This window comes from Episyrphus balteatus, chromosome 3 (assembly GCF_945859705.1).
Source record: "Episyrphus balteatus chromosome 3, idEpiBalt1.1, whole genome shotgun sequence".
NCBI lineage: Eukaryota > Metazoa > Arthropoda > Insecta > Diptera > Syrphidae > Episyrphus > Episyrphus balteatus.
In genome coordinates, this window is record NC_079136.1 from 6,990,921 (window position 1) to 7,005,852 (window position 14,932).

Consider the following 14,932-nt stretch of genomic DNA (forward strand, 5'->3'; position numbering starts at 1 on the left):
AAACCACATGTTAGTTTACTGTTTCTGGGCTGCAAATCTGATTGATTGGAGCGTTAGTCATTGCAGACGTCAGTAGTTATAGAAAATGATATGTATAGAAATAAAAAACTGATTAAAATAACATAGGCATACTCATGACATGATATATCTAAACAATATGCTCTATATATTTTTTTTTTATTCTTAAAACTTTAAACTATCAATCAATTTGGCTTAAAGTCCAATACTTTTTTTAAAAACTATTAATGAACAGAATATACTTCGATATCACCTTAAGGTTGTGCCAATTGCCTTATATTTATTTAATGAAGCAAATTACATAAAGAAAAATGTATGTACGTAGAAGTTTTTAAAGGGTTTCTTTACGATTACTTAAACCTAGCTCAAAAAAAAAAACTTAAATTTCAGAAAATTGCTTTTAGAAATTATCACAGAGAATAAAACGTCTACTTACTTTTTTTATTTTATTGTCAGAGGGAAAAAAACTTCGTTTAGTTGGAAATCAACATGGAAATCAATTATCTGGAATTTAAATATTGCCAAATTCCATTAGTTTGAATATATCACTCTCTGGTCTTAATGTTCAAAATATGCCCTTCACCCTCAACCCTGTAACCAAAAATATAAAGTCATTTAGATTTGGACTACTTATTTCTAACCAATGTAGGCGTAAAAACACATTTAAATTGTTTGGCCTTGATAATTTTGGCTTGTATATTGTATTTGCCACGTTCTGATGTTCTGACTTTTTGCCATCATCCTTTTTTTTCTTCAAGTTTTATTTCCTATAATTAAATAATTCCTATATAACACTCTCCATTTCCATACACTCATCGCTTTTAATGTAGGCAGAGAAAAATTCCTTAATGCCAAACAATCAAGTGCACAATTTTAATGATATAATTGGTAATATGTCTTGTCTACTTCATTTCATAATTCCAAAAGCTTTAAAGGAATAAAAAAAAAAAAATAAATCTTAACGTCCGTCCAGCGTCGTCGGTCAGAGTAGGTAGGTAGTCGGCGGCGTAGATTATTATTATTATTACTTTCACGTTGTTTGCGCGTGAAGAACATGCGTATGATTCACATTTCACGAGGAATACGCACCGCTCCACAGGATGCATTAATTAACTTGTAGACATTCAAAAGTAAAGACGCGCGAGACTCGCTGGAGACATGTTATAGTTTAGCTACATATCTCATCAACATCATCATCAACATCCAACAAAACGCGTATAAAGTTCATCTTTTTTAAATTCCAGTCATTGCTTAAATCTGTGCAAATACCTAGCTATAAATTTCTATACTCAAATTGAGAGCAGGGTTATTCTTTTTTTTTTTTTTTTTCAATTTTATTTGTGTGGCAGAGAGAAGAGACGAGAAAATAAAAAAAACCCACATATTCATGTTAAATGAAAGATAAAAAGCAATTTGTATAGAGTTCCTAATTCAATAAATAAACACAATGAAAAGCCAGTACAACAACAACAATTTCTACAGCAGCAGCAGCAAAAAAAAAAAAAAAACGCACTTGTCGGATTGCGTCAATAATCCAGCAAAGTTTTTCACACTCTTTCATTTGTATACAAGTGGATACTATGAAATGAGAAAGCAACGTTTAAGTACGACTTGACCGCACGTTCCTTTCCTGGAAAGTGCTAGTACACTTGAAAAATATCATTACATATTTGTGTAACAGGTAAACTATAGCAGGTATTTAAGAAGGTATCTATTAAATTAGAAGATGCATCTTTTTTAAACAGGGTTTTAGATGTGTTCAGGTCAGACTTTTTGTTTTGCCTTTTGTAGGTACCACAAAATATGGGCAATTTAAAATTCTATAAGGATTTTTAACTTTGTGTATTGGAATTCACATTCATGTTTTACAGATAATTTCATATCAAAAGAACATAACAGTTAAATAAAAAGTACTAGTTTATGTTTATTAGCGTGGTAGTTGTTGTTTACTCATGAGAAGACGATCTAGTACATTTACTACTAGAACTACTCATACCAGGGATGGAAAATGAGATTTTTCAATTGTACTGAACATTTCATTTGTATTTTACTGAAATGGGTACACTGAGCCAAAAAACAACGTAAAATCAATCTAAACCACTTTGAATCAATGGAAAATCACTACATTTTTAGCCTAAAGTGGAAAATGATTGAATCAAAGTAGCACACTTTAAATCAAAGTTGTTCACACATTAAATCAAAGTTGTTCACACATTAAATCAAAGTTGTTCACACATTAAAAAAATAAAAAAAGTAAAACTTGCATCCGCTGGGGATCGAACCTGCTATACCTGGGTTGACAAGCTTGTGCTTAACCACTGTGCCATCTCACTTATAAAAAATTGATGTGACAAACTGTAAGTTAAGCATAGGACGACTTTTTAGAAAATTAATGAATATATTTTTCACCATTGATTCAATGTAGAACGGATTAAAAATTACTATGCGTTTTTTCTCTGGGTGTATAATTGTATTGAAATATACTTTTCTCACGAGAAACTAATAAAATAAAATTTAATCAAATTATTTTATTTGCAAAAACTCTTAAATTTTCCATTTACATTTCATTATTTTCTGCGTAAAAGGGAAATTTTTATTTAATTTCGGTATAAATAAATATGGGATAAAGTACATTTTCACAAAACAACACTACGTATTATTTAGTTTTACAAACTTAAAAATTCGATAATTACCACAACTCTTTAAATAGATATAATGTGAACACATTTCCAACATAAAAACAAACGTGTTCACGAACTTTAATCTACACCACCATGCCTATTCCATATAAAAGTCTGCAGGACTTCGGGCCTTATGCTCTTTGAAAATTTTTTATCATTTCTTTTTTTTTTTTTGAATTTATAAGAGAGTAAATTCAGTTTTAGCATTTCGACTTTATATGATGAATGTCGAAAAAATAGAACAACTTGATCAGTTTTATAAATATTTTCAAAAAAAAAAAAAACAAGTCACTACACTCAAATTGCAACATTTATTTCAATTCAACAAATCTGGAATTAAATTAAAACGTAAACAAATAGATTCTTCGTTTTTTTAGGCTTTTGGTTTCCTCGTTTTTTTTTGTTTTTAATCTTACATTGCAAAAGAATTGTATCGAATTTAGACTAATAATTGTATTTTTGTACTCGAGCATACTCATTTGTATCGAATTCGATACAATTGTATCGACTTTTCCATACCTGACTCATACTCATGCTATTCTTCTCGAGTAGATAGGAATTGCATTAGAGAAGAGAGGGGTAAAAATGTTCTTATTTATAAAAATTTGTTGAACAAACACCGATTTGCTCACCATAATAAAGTCTGGGAACTGGGATTGACGGTTTGTTATAATGCGTGTTAGTGGAAAGTACCTAATTTTTTTTTTTTTTTTTTTCATTGTAGACTGTAATCGTAATTGAGCTTGACTATGTTTTTGTATGTAATTCTGAAGCATCTTTACCAAAACCTTTCAATAATTGAAGAGATCTTTTACTCTGCATGAGGCACAAAACAGACCTCAAAACTCTTCGGCGAAGCTAAGGTCCATCTCGTTGGATTAGGTTTAGATTCTATCCCAACTTTAAACAAGTTGGTATTAATCAACTTTTTTTAGATGGCTGGGGGTCAATTCCCGATCTGTGAAAATATGAAGTAATAAGTTTTATCACGTTTTCATAATAAATTCGATTCTTGTTAAATTTGTTTATTATGAAAACTTTTGTTCATATAAGCTATTTTTCTCAAAATTTTTTTCATTTAGTACTTTTTAGTACACATCTTATCACATTGAGTTTGAGAATCGCATAAAGGGGTGCCTGTGAAGTGATAAAATGAAAAAAAAAAAAAAAAACGCTTTGGAAATTGAAATAATATAATTTTTATCACTTCACAGATCGGGAATCGACCCCCTGAAAGGTTCAAAGGCTTGAGCGACCAGGCAACAATGAAAAGGGAAAAAAATCTCTTCAAATGAGCTGAGGACAAAAAAATAAAATGAACGTTGACTGCATTAAGCGTGTAATTTTCTTAAAAAACAACATAATAGATGAAAGTCATGTGGAAAACGCCCTGCTGTACAGATTGGCAGCACTTAGTACCTATACTTATTTTTTTTTTTTACAATCAATGCTGCCAGGTGACAATGGATGTCAAAATATACCATTTTTTTTTTTACAATTCTCACGTATGATAAGACAAAATTCCATAGACAAAAGATTCCGAATTGAAATTGACAGTTGGAGAAATTAATGAATAACTTTTGACAGTTACTAACTTTTTAAATAATATTGATTCAATGTTCAATTGCTTGTCTAAATAAATGTTAGACTTGTAGTTATCTTCAAATCGGTTGAAAGAATTCCAATAAGATTTGTTTTCTCTTGTACAATAACTGGGCGAAATTATGTATTCGTCTAAAATCAAATGCCTCAAGTGTCAAAAACAAAATTGCAAACAGAAATTGACTAAGGGGTGACAATCATCCAGAATAATATTTCGACCCAACACGAACACGACTTGGACTTGCCAAGCCAAACGAAACGAAAACGTCTCGTGCAATCTTGTGCCATATTATGATGATGATGATGATGATTATATCTTTGAAATCTTTGCGCTCCACTATTTAACAAGAAGCTATCAAGATAATTTATTGTCTTCATGGTTCTACTCTACGACAAGGCAATATTCTATACAACACAGAGAGAATATAATCCAACATGTGGGGGCAATATAATTCTAATAAATATGTAGATATAAGTTATATCTACATATGTGTATTTGCTTGCTTGCCGCCTCTTATTTATCCTCCCAACTTTATCCAGGGTGGGCTTTTTTTTTCTTCAGAATTCCATTTTCATATTTAGATGCATGTGTATCTAAGTGCACTTGCAATCCACTCCAGAGTATACTACACTCTCTACAACACTATCGATTTCTCTCAGTTTTTTTCTTTCTTTCTCTCTCTTGGTTCTCTCTCTCTCTCTCTCTTTTTCTCTTGATTCTAAGTTGTGTATTCTTTGCAAATTTCTACTGTGATTACATAACTAAATGTATTCTTTGTGACACAATGAACGAGCGGCGAAAAAAAAGCACACACCGAGGCACACAACCTGGGGATGAACCGAATCAAGTCCGAGTCCTAATCGAGGTAGTTAGGTAGGTTAGAAACAATTTGTAAAGCAGAGAAGTGAAACTGTGAATTATAATTCCTAATAATGATGTGGGGAAAGCAAATTAAACGCACTACAATTGGTTTTTTCCGGGCTGCTGATATTCATTCTCTAGGTTTTCGCTTCAGCTTTGCTCTCTCTAAAACGACCGACATTGATGGTAACCATCAAACAACACCTCTTCCCCTCGCCAGAATGTTCCTCCAGCTTAACTCAGCATCGCAACTATAAGTTTATGGATTATACAGAGCAAAGCATGAGTGTGTCTATGGCTACTCCAACTGGCTGGATGCTAGTACTATCCCATCCAATATGGTTCTACTTCACAACTGTCACTGTTGCTATTGCTCAACCAACTGCCTCGCCGCTGCTACCTCCTACAAACATCAAATACAATTTGTTGCTATGACTTTTTGTTGTATTTACAAGTCTGTTAGGCCGATATACAAATGTCGTTCGTTCTCGGGAAGAAAATCTGATAATTACCAGGGCAGACATAAGATTTCTTCCTTTCCTTCATACTCAATTGGTGTTAATTAATAAAAATCATAAATAAAAAAAAAATTTAATTCACGGCTACTATTTAGTGAACAAGTTTAGTTAGCGCAAGCTATAGAATAGGTAGATTGCCAGTTAAATGATAAGTAACTTTTTTGATGATGACAAATCCTCAACTATACAATCAATGACGTTTGTTGATGTAGATAGAATTATACGACGGACAGCAGCAGCAGCAGCAGCGGAAAAAGCTTACAACGACGATTATAATTTAAAAAAAAAAAAAAACCTGCCTCATGTCGAAGGTATTATTTCAATTGCATAACAGAGCAAACAATACAATCAGTGATATCACTTTTCTACTGTTTTGACGTAAATCGATATATACCTTTCCAAAAGTTGTTCTATATTTCTATCTCTATTTCGATATAGACTGCTTTACAACAGTTTAGGGTTTTTACATGACGTTTTGACACCCACAAGAAGCAAATTGCTACAAAGTGAAATGTTATACTTTTATACCTAATAACAATTAGTTTGAAAACACTTTTGGTATTTATAACCTCCATTTTTCCAGTATCTACTCGTGCGAAAAAAATCTCAAATATATTTCAAAATCCCAAAAATAAAGCAGATAAATGATATTAAATTCCATTTAAAAAAAGTGGTCATCAGAGATCACGCTTTTATATGATTATATCACAACACCAAAACTGATTGCACAACAATTACACCGACACTTAAGGCAATTGATTATAATCTTTTCATACCTATATGATAATTTGTCAAGTTAATAGTTTGACATGGCTACAATTTTCAATATGAATGAAGCTTTTTTTTTATTATTGGGCTATCAAAATTAGTCGTTTTTCATTATTAAAAAAAAAAAAATACTGTTCAGGGATGTCATTGTAGTCTGGGAGGTTGTGTTTTTTTTTTTTTTTTTTTTGAAAATATTGAACACAAGATTAGTGTTTAAATGTTAATCCCATAAATAGTGATACACGACGAAATAAATAAATTAATATTGCAATCATTTAGAAGACAGAGGGTCCTTAAAAGGTTCAGGAAATGTTTTTAGAATCGGCATTCTTTCAGTATTTGTCCATCCCTGTTCATCATGCTTTTGAAGAAAATTTGGACAAAAATCATTTTCTTAAAAAATAATATTTGTACAAAATTAACTTAACATAGAATTTCTTAAGATAAAACACAAGTTTTAATTTCATAAATATTTTTAAAATACAGAAATTCTTCTCTGATGAGCGTTAACCTAAGTTATTATTTTCCTTTTGTTTGACTTATGCTAACCTGGCTTATGCAGTTGCAGTTGATTTTTAGCCAGTACCGTTTGTTTCATTGCTAAAAAGTGTTTTTTTTTTTATCTTAACCTTTAAAGACTTAATAAAAAAAAATCTTTTTAAGATTTTTCTGCGCAGGTTTTCCTAAGTATCATAAAATGTACACAAAAGTTTTTTGGTAAACTTTTGTATAACATTTTTGTTTATTATTGCTTCATAAAAATAAATTAATGAAACACTATGTTTATAACACATTTCTCGAAGAAAATTGGCCTCAGTCAAAAATTATCATGGGCAAGAAAAAATGAACAGACTTTAAAAATTAATATCCGAGCAACCAAAAAAGTTATCAAAATTTCTTAAAAGTAGTTTAAAAGAATAACTTATTTTATAAAAACAAAAGTCTTAATTTTGTTTTCACCAATTGTTTTAACAGAGAAATCATCATTAACATGAGTAAAGGTATACAAAAGTAAGCGTTTTCTTAAATCATCGTAACGTGGTATAAACTTTGCAGATAGAGCGTTACTGTGAAACAATTTTTTTCTTAGAATAAACCCAAGAGCTGTCCAAAAATTAAATTAAAACAAAAATTTAAAAAACACAAAAATGTTTTTTATAGTTTGATCTACGCTGTTAAAAAATCATTAAAAATAGTGTAGCAGTTTGTAGCAGTAAATTTATAAAGTGGCATATAGCCAAACATATGTATAGTCTATGCGTTTCTGTACAAATTACATTATATTTAAAGCCGCTAATTTTTTACGTCTATTCAAAGTTCCTGAACTTTTTAAACAACAAAAAAAGGAAATTAAATGGTTATTTTCAAAATTAAAAAAAATTTAAAAACCTCCAACTGATTTCCAAAATATTGCATATAATAACACATTATACCTTCTTGATAACCCAAAAAAAATTTGTTGTTTAACTGTTACCCGTACTTGTTAAGAAAAATTATCGTTCGGACTTACCAAACCAGGCTGACTAAAAGATTTCATTTTTGACGACCACAAAAAAAAAAAATCTTTCTTAATTTTCTAAATGATATAAAAAGCAACAGTTGAGCGTCACGTTCAGACATACAAAGCCGTTCAAGGATTTGTATGGAGATTGTGGAGTTATTTTTTCAAAATATATGTATATGAAATTTGTAAAAGTGATGTGTTGCCTATACTAAATAATTGTTGCCTATACTAAAAGTACATTTTTAATATTAAAAGAATAAACAAAAATACTTCCATTTCTTTTTCAAAACTTCCTTGTTTCCATATTTGCAGTTTTCTTTTAAAAATAATAGCTTGAACGTGCTACAAGGAAGTAATTGATTTTTAAAGCAAACAAAAAATAATTCTAATACAAAAGTTGCTATAGGACTAAATTAATGAAGTAAATTTTTTAACGGGCTACATTTTACTTTAAAAAAATATTCTTCAATGAATTATTAAGCCTCTTTTTTGTGACGTGATACGCTGAGGGAAAAGGCACCATGAAATCAATAAAAACCACATTAATTTAACTATTATTCGGAATGATTTTGCCTTGAAGATGAACATTTTGAGATCGAAATGGAAAAAAGGTAAATTTTTTAAAGTCACATAAATCAAAGTAGTTCATCTTTGAAACAACGACGTTTCAACTTCAATTTATTTTTTCCCTCAGTGTAGGCACACGGGTGCGAATTTGATTTATACTTTTTCATGTCACTAGAACTTTTTTCTGTCTCAATATTTTATAGAGAATCATATAATGATATTGATGTGGAATTTTCCGAAGAATTCGAATATTGTATTCACAATTCCAAAAAAATGTATTTTCACCCTTATAAAGAGACTTTTTTTGTGACCACTTTTTTGATAAAAATCGTAATTTTTTTTTGTCCTGCCAAATTCGCAATCATGTGCCGACAGAGGGTTAACATGTCGTTTAAGTCTTGTAATTTAGTTTATACCATATCAACAACGTGAGAACTTTTTCATTTAAGTTCAAACGTCATTTTTAAACCACATACAAATAGCTCCACATTTTATTAGTTTCGAGATAAGTTAATACCACTTGTAAAGATAGATAATTTTAATAAAAGCAGTTATATCTGCATTTCTTATCTAACCATCCAGTTCAGACAAAAAATTTTATCTTGAAGATTAATAAAAATCTGTACCCCATAATAATTGTCAATTAGATTAATATATTAGTTGTGACATGATGGCATGATAAATTTTTCTAAAAATAAATTTAAAAGCAAGACAATATCAAAATTTGTTTCTACTTAAGCTCCGGTTTTTGCTAGATTCAACAAAATATGATTTTTTTTTTGGGACATTATCAAGGTTTATATTATTTTATTACTTTATTTTTCTTATCAAATATTTCAATTCAAATGTGACTTTGTTTTGGTAAAATTCATTCTGAAAACCACCTTTGTTTTAAGAGCTTTCAAGTATAAGTAGCTTATCAAGTTTTTAATTGCGATGAATATAGATTCTATATGCAATTATGCATTTTTGTAAAATAGTTAAACTTTAAAACTTTCGTCAAGCATGTAGTAGTAGTTTACCTACTTATTTAGAACGTAAAATTAAGCTAACATTTTTTGTGGAGTTTTTGAAATTAGATGGCATTTTATAGGTTTCGAAAGGAGCAAAAGCAGGTGTATCTACTAGTATGTCTGTTAGGGTGGGTCAAAAAAAATCGAAATTCGTTTTTTTCGATTTTGTACTCCGAAAAATCGATTGCTAGACACTTCTAGAATATACACACCAAATATGAGCTCTTAATATTAATTTGAAGGTCCTCCGCTTCGCAATTTTCCATTTTTACATCAAGCGTCTACTAAAAAAATAATTTTTAAGCAAATTTTTTTCACATATTCTTGTAGAAAATTGAACGCTATTCTTCTTGCCAGGGTGGGACAGCAAAAATAAAAGATTTTGAAGAACGATATGATTTTACAGAATGTCTGTGAGATTTATACAGGGTGTCCCAAAAGTAATGGATCAAACGAAATATGCTGATAGGCCAACTTAAGGGCTCTCAGAATTTGGTAACTTGTTCATCCCAAATCCTTACGGTTTTCGATTTAATGCATTTTTTGTGAAATTTCGAAAAATTCCTACTTTGCAACAGTATTTTGCTTCCTCCGCCCCCAATGGATTTTTGTTTTTTATTATTCTTTCACTAAAACATTGTCCAATAATAAGAAACAATTAATTAATCAAAACATTTTTTATTTCATACTGCATTTTGCTGCAAGTTAACTAACAGTTCCAAGTTTTCTCAAAATTCAATTTCTTACATTTATTTCAAAGCAACACACCGAAAAAAATTTGTATGGTGTGACACTGGTTTATTACTTTAAAAACTTGGTCCGTTATTGCAGTTTTCAAAAAGGTAGGTATACAAGTTTTCAAAGTTGTAGTTAGATCGAAAAATATTACAATTTTAATTCAACAAAACAGGATTTTTCAGAGCAAAAATACAAACAAAAATAAACACATTTTCTCGAACTGTTGTTTGTTTATTTCTCTTTGAATAAAAGCCTCTATTTTTGTTTGTTATTTTGCTCTGAAAATCTCTGTTTTTTTGCATTCAAATTGTAATATCTTTCGTTCTAATTTCATCTTTGGAAACTTTTATACATTTTTGAAATCTGCAATAACACTGCAAGTTTTCAAAATAATAAACCAGGGTCACACCATAAAAATTTTGTCCAGGGTGTTGCTCTGAAATAAAAGTGAGAAATTGAGTTTTCATAAAACATGGAACTGTTAATTCGATTGCAGCAAAATGGCGAATGAAATAAAAAATATTTTGATTAATTTATTATTTCCTATTATTAGGCAATGTTTTAGTGAAAGAATTGTAAAAAACAAAAATCAATTATGAGCGGAGGAAGCAAAATACTGTTGCAAAGTCGGGATTTATCGAAATTTCACAAAAACTGCATTAAATCGAAAACCGTAAGGATTTGGGATGAACAAGTTACCAAATTCTGAGAGTCCTTAAGATGGCCTATCAGCATATTTCGTTTGATCCATTACTTTTGGGACACCCTGTATATATGTAAATCTAAATCCTATATATGTAGTTTCCAACACAAATAACACTTCTATTACTAAAAGCGAATTAACAAAATACATAGTAGTCTTTACATTTAAAAATGCTATTAATATCAGGATAAGACCTTATTCGGTGTACTTTGTCTCAAATAATGAATCTCTTGAACGCTCTTTGAAAACTTTTTTTTATTGATTTTTATGTGGAGTTCTTAAGCCGACGAATGGCGTATTAAGAGGCACTTTGTTGATGCTATGAAAAATTATATTTTATTCTATTTTAATAACATTGCATAAACTTGAGGTTACGTTAAAAAAAACTTTCCGGAGACTTGAAAAAATATTGACAAGTGTACTTGCATAATCAAAAAAAAATATTCTTTTTTTTCCAAAGTACGTACCTAACGTCTTAAAAAAAAAAAAAAAAACAAAATATGTAGGTACCTACGTTATGGATTGATTTATTTATTTGTTTGCCGTAAAGATTTCATCTTGAAACTCAATAAATGCCTTCAATAGTTAAGTTGAGACATTTTTTATTTGCTATTAATCCTTCAAAACTTGCAAAATATATCGATAAGTAGGTAGTAAATCATCCATTGACTGGATTATATACTAAAAATGCAAATAATTTTAAAATAAATTGCATTTTGATAAATCCAAACCGCATTGTCCTTCATTCCAAATACAACAAAATCTAAAATCACCATTATAAGGAAGGAACATAAAAAAATCAATAGATTTTTGCATGACCTATAACAAACTTCAGTATGTTGCCTCTATATAAAAAATCCTTCAACTCTGAGAAATCCTGGGCATATTGTTTTTGTCCTTTTTTTGTTATACATGTTAACAATCTTTTCCAAAATAGTACTCTTTATCATAATCAGAAAAAAAAACTAAAAATACATCAAAACATGTTCAAACTTTTATCGTGTAAGAAAATATGTATAAATTATGCAACTCTTTCGTGTAAATTTGTTTTTCTTTTTACATATAAATGTATGTATGAAGCAGACTTTTTGGAGACATTTAGTTAGTTCTTCGCCCTAAAATCAATAAATGTACAAGTATGAACAAACATGCAAAAATACAAAAAAGAAAAAAAAAAAAAAGAATTAAATAAAAAAATTGTTGTAACACTAAGTTCGCCAACCCTGTCTCTCTTCCAATAACAGTTTTTTGTATTTTTTTTTTTTACTTTCCAAGAGTTTATGTCAAGTTTTGTTACATAAGGACGAGGCCGGCCCACGTTTTTACGTAACATCATTTTTTTTCTTTCTTTCCTATTCTTCTTCTTATTTTTTTTCTGCTTACAAAGTCGTTATCCTTGCCAAAAATAAAAAAAAAAAAACAACCTTAGAGACATATGTACATAAGGAGAACTGAAGGATATTGTTTTGTAATACACATTCTTCTCTCCTTTAGGAATGAAGAAAGGTATTTTTGAAAGTCTAATAAATTTTGTCATTTTCTCTCGTGACAATTCCAAAATGAGGTTTATGATGCTTTCTTGTTTCCTCTATATAACTTCTAATTTTTTTTTATCCTTCTTCTTCTTCCAATGTATGGGAATTTTATGTTTTTTTTTTCTTCCTTTCCATATTTGGCATGTATATAAGAAAAATTTTGTGCCAAATATAGGTTAGGTATCATTTTTGTTTTATAAGGATATGCCTCTTCTATACACATATATATCCTTTTTCTCTCGCTCGCATTTAAAAATAAGCTTTCAGGGTATAGATTTGTGTAAAATGATATGCGCAATTCACATAGAAGAAAATTATGTAATTTATCTAAAAAAAAAAAAAAAGAAGAAAAATAAAGGACTTTTAAGGACGAAAATTAAGGAAGAATAATTATATAAATGATGTTGAAGAAGAAGTTTCTAATTAAGATAAAGTACTTTACTTTATCCTCTTTGGACATAAGTTCTACCTACCTACATTTTTATCGACCCCTTTTTCTGTCTTGGACTCAAATAAAGGACGAAGGATTGGGCAAAAAGCTTTCTTTCTCTCCAACCAACCGGAGAAAAACATACACACACAAAAAACATTATGGCCTAATTTTCTTTTCTGAAGTGCATGTTGTATTTGTTCATAATATAACTTCACATGCGACTCACTCCCCCTACTCCCCCTCTTTATCCTTTTAATTTGACATCTGGAAAAAAACAATTAAACAAACCCACAAATGAAAAATGAATTATTTGTGACAAGGAAAGACCTTGCTTTCTTTGTTTGTGTAGACTTGAGGTTGCAGTTTTTTTTTTTTCGATTTTCAATTTTTTCGTCAGTACATTTGACATTAAAAACTATTTTTATCAAAAGAATATTTTTGTGCTCTGTTTGCTTCCTCTTTCCTCAATTTCAATATAGAGATAGAAAAAGGTACCCTATACCAATTATGACGCATTGTGACGTCATTTTTCATTTCAGCGCAACCGCATATAATATGCATAAAATCAAACCCAATAACAAAAATAATAAAAAAAAAAACAGAGAAAAGTAGGAACAACAATTTGTCTTTAAATAATATTTGCAATAAATAAGAAAAAAAAAATAATAACAAAAACAATCTTTTGTGTAAAAAACATGACAATAAACAAAAAATTTTGAGCTTTTTTTGGGGTAAAAATCAGAGAAGGAAAAAAGTCCCATTATTGCATTTGTTGTAAATTTTTCGATCAAAATGCTATTAAACCGCCACCAACTTCAACCCCCCTTGGATACATAATAGGAATAAAAATTACAACAAAAAAAAGAAAGAATAAAAAAGTTGTAAAAAGAAAAAAAGCTTTGCAAATTCGCTTTTTTTTTCTTTCATCCTCTCGCTTGCTCTGTGTATTACACAACTTGTGTAAAATATCTCACCCCTATTTGAGACAACGACGACAACCAACAGCACACGAGTAAAAAAGCTTTCAATAAATTTAGTACGCATGGAGGGTTGGTAAGGTTAGAAGACAGTTGACACCGTTATCAGTGCCTCTTAAACAACACCGGTGTAGTGCTGTATATTCTCTCTACCCTAATTGTAAGCTTTTTTTCCTACCCCTCTCACTCTCAATATCTCGCTCTTTCATTCGCACAAGCTTTAAAAATAAGCTTCCCCCAAAAAGTACTTCAAGTGGTGGTGGAAAATTTTCTACACAACAAAAGACAAAAACAACAAAAACAAAAAAGCTTTTCGAAACTTGTAGTAGGAAAAATTTCACGGCGAAAAGCTTAATACGAACGGCATCTAGAAGTTCAGTTAGTCGAGCGCTGATCCCGAAGTGAAAAGGTCGCGCGTTGTGTTCGTTGATACGGTTAGTTCAATAGAATATATAAAACCAAAGAATAAAAAAAAAAAAACTCAACTTGATTCTCTAAAAAGAAAAAGAAAAAAAATATTAATATTAGTTTTAAGCTTTAGTATAACACATAAAGCTTATTCTCTTTTTTTCCTTTTTCACTTCGATACTTCTTACAAAACTATATTTCAAATAATTTCATTTCTATTTTAGAAAAGATTCGAAAAGCAACCCACTGTATAAAACCAAATAAAAAAAGAATTCCGCATTTCCGTGAATATAATCTAAAACACAAAAAGGGGTGTTTTAACCCCTAAGAAAGAATCTGTTCTCTGTGGTGAACTTATTGTGTAATAGTGCAAAGTAGTATTAAATAAAAAAAAAGGTATAATATCGTCGTTTTTTGAAAAAAATATCCTGACAATTATAACAATTTAATTTGTTTAAAAAAAAAAAATATTGTTACAATGCCAAACCAATATACGCCAAACATACCATTTGATTTTGTTAATACATTTTTTATTTGCTCTCTTGTGAAGTGAACAGTAATTTTATTTTTTTCTTGAAAAACCTAACAGTGATGTGGTAAATTGC

At 29.7% G+C, this 14,932-nt stretch overlaps 1 protein-coding gene across 5 annotated transcripts in view; it reads left to right on the plus strand.

The window, feature by feature from the left end:
* The window catches only part of LOC129916382 (sodium/potassium-transporting ATPase subunit alpha), a 67,274-nt gene that overhangs the window by 17,756 nt on the left and 34,586 nt on the right, over positions 1–14,932 (plus strand). Inside the window, exons 1-2 of one of the 5 annotated variants that reach the window (XM_055996282.1) lie at positions 14,220–14,353; positions 14,552–14,719. The exons of the other annotated variants lie outside the window; for them this stretch is intronic. The gene's annotated coding sequence lies outside the window, so the exon portion shown is untranslated. Of the gene's footprint in view, positions 1–14,219; positions 14,354–14,551; positions 14,720–14,932 lie in introns of those variants that run through there. 5 annotated transcript variants of the gene reach the window in all.